Here is a 2,858-nt window from a genome sequence, read left to right as displayed (position 1 = left end):
AATAATAAAAGTCATGATAGACATGCATTCGGAATGGATGGAAGAGAAGCTATTAAAGCTAGCATAAAAAGAAACACAGAGAATCCTTTGGTTTCGAAGAGGCAAAGTCCAGGTGGATCTGTTACTCAACATCCCAAATGATCTCACATTATACAAGAACCCTTGAGTTTGAAGAAAGTAAACAACATTAGGTCTGTTTTATGGATGTTTGTCTTACAGGAGCTAAAACCTCCATAGTTAGTATGTATTAGACGTTTAAGGTATATATATTCTCAAGTAATTCGTATACAAAATATATATAGATTACATGTATGATCCCTATTTAAATAATATATTTTGTACGTTAACTTGTAATATTCAAGCAGCTTTTAATGTTTACTAAAATCTATAACGACTAAAACATTTAAACATGAATGTTCTAAAACTATATAATAATAAAAAACAGTTGTATATGTATATATAAATTAAAAAAAAAGAACTTTCATGTGCAAAGTAAATTATCATGAAATTAATAACAAATATTTATTTACCTGATTAGATTTTTCAACATAATTTCATCGAAATGTTTACTACTTTTTTCAAACATTTTATAATGGAAGTATCAATCATATTTATGCATGGTTAAAAATTGTTACAATAATATGTGAGTTCATACATTTTACATGTAAAATTAAAATCATCATAATTAATTATTTATACTAAATAATATAAAAATAAATAAGGCCAAGATTGTTTCTTGACTTTACTTGTAGAATTATAAAACTCAAAATTCATTGTACAAGATAAGAATATCTTTGTTATGCTATGTTCATGAGATATCATAGTATTGAACGTAATTGACGAGGTCTTGATCATTTGGAAAATAGTGTAAAATTTAAGAAACATTTTACAAAATTTTAGAAAGAGTAAGGTTTTTTTCACTGAGGTATAAGATAATCTGGAAATTTATTGGAGGTCCGACAATGGGAAAGACCGACGATATCTTGTAAAGTTTCGAAAAAGCCATTGGAAAACTAAATATAATAGTTTAATTACAATATATAAAATCTATCGTAGCCTTAACAATGATTGGACCAAGTGGAACACATATACTGAATATCCAAGGGAGTGATTTGTTAGAATCATCTTGAAGAATTGTAGTATGTAGTTCTCCACGTTTCAGAAATACATAGAGCAAGCAAAATTTCACAATTTAATGAAATTCCCCTCGTAAAGTTGGGGAGCATGTCATTACCAAGCATGGGATCACTAAAAGTATAATTTATAACTTTCTTATATTAAAGAAAGAGGAGCGAAACAAATGTATATTCTTTTTCAAGGACGCAAAAGATTCAAATTTAAAACTTTCCTAAACTTGGTTATGTGTACATTTTGGAATAATTACCAAGCTTATGAATAATGGGATATCCTCGAGCTCTGTAATGATTGGAATAAAACTGAACACAAAAATAACCAAAATACCCTTATGACCTAGACTAAGCAGGTGTTGGAGTAATTAAGGAATCCAAATAAACATGGGTGTGGTACTGATCTTAAAAGTTATGGATCACATATTAAGCCGAGCAACCAATGCTAGTGTTATATCAGTACCTGAACGACATAGATGTCACTTGAATGCGTGTTTGTATTTTCAAGTTTGGAACGATGATAGTTTAGAAGTATCAGCTCAGCTCAACTCTAGAACGCATTCAGTAGTAAGGATTTGATATTTGTTAGACAAATCGACCACGAAGACCGAATTGAATTGAACAAAAGTACAATATGTATCTGAAATTCAGAAACGTCTGAATTACCATGAAAAAGCTTGAAATAACAGGAATGGACATGACTGCTAAATAAATTAGGTAACCTCAATGAATAAGGATTTAGTAAGTGATTTGGATAAGTCTGGAAACTCTGATGAGTTTACATAGTGTACAATTACGATGGTTTATGATTAAAATAATCAAGTACGTCAGCATTACATGATATTGTGGAAACGTGGAAATAAAATGAAGACATTGGAAGATCTGTTCAGTGATGATTCCGAAAATGATCTATGGACAAGAATTTATGGTATTACAAAGTAAATACCCTGGAAGAACAATGAATTGATAAATCAACAAGCATTAGTTTTGGGAGCTATTCATCTAAGAGTTGTTTGATAATCTGATCAATCGACATAGACTGTAAATGTCCAGAACCTTCATTTCTTCCTTATCAGCTCAATTCACATTCTGAATAACTAATGATTCTATCAGTTAATGAACTCTTCCAATAGTGATTCTAAATTCCAACATTCGATCGACATACTGAAGAACTGTGTTTCTCTGCCTGATACAGTACCTCTAAATATTACCTATAAACTCTGGTGTGTTCCCTAGTTACATGAATATTTTATTTGATTTCTGATTTGAATTCTACTATGATACCTGACCTGGATTCTGATATGATATTGGCATGGATTCTGATCTGATACATGACTTGGATTCTGATATGATACTTGACTTGAATTATGTTTTGATTTTTGATATATCCATTTACGGATGGAACATGTTTTATTGGGGGTATCGTTGGAGGAAGATTACTTGGAGGCTCCTAGGCTTTGTGCTCAGGGCCTTACTTGCATGCTCCTCGGCTTTGTGCTCAGGGCCTTACAATTCGTAATGGGGTTGTATGGTTCTGGGGAACCTACACATTTTGTTCGTGACGGATGGGGGTATATATATATATATATAATAAAAAGATCTGAAAAGTTATATGGTTTTTAGGAACACACTAGAAAACCTATTCTGATCTTCTGAACCTAAACATCCAAAATATTTCTCTGAACTGAAAGCTCATTGTCCGTTACCACCTGAAATATCAATAGGGTCTCC

This window comes from Hibiscus syriacus, unplaced genomic scaffold (genome assembly GCF_006381635.1).
Source record: "Hibiscus syriacus cultivar Baekdansim isolate YM2019G1 unplaced genomic scaffold, ASM638163v2 tig00008483_pilon, whole genome shotgun sequence".
NCBI lineage: Eukaryota > Viridiplantae > Streptophyta > Magnoliopsida > Malvales > Malvaceae > Hibiscus > Hibiscus syriacus.
This window is presented reverse-complemented; position numbering follows the sequence as displayed.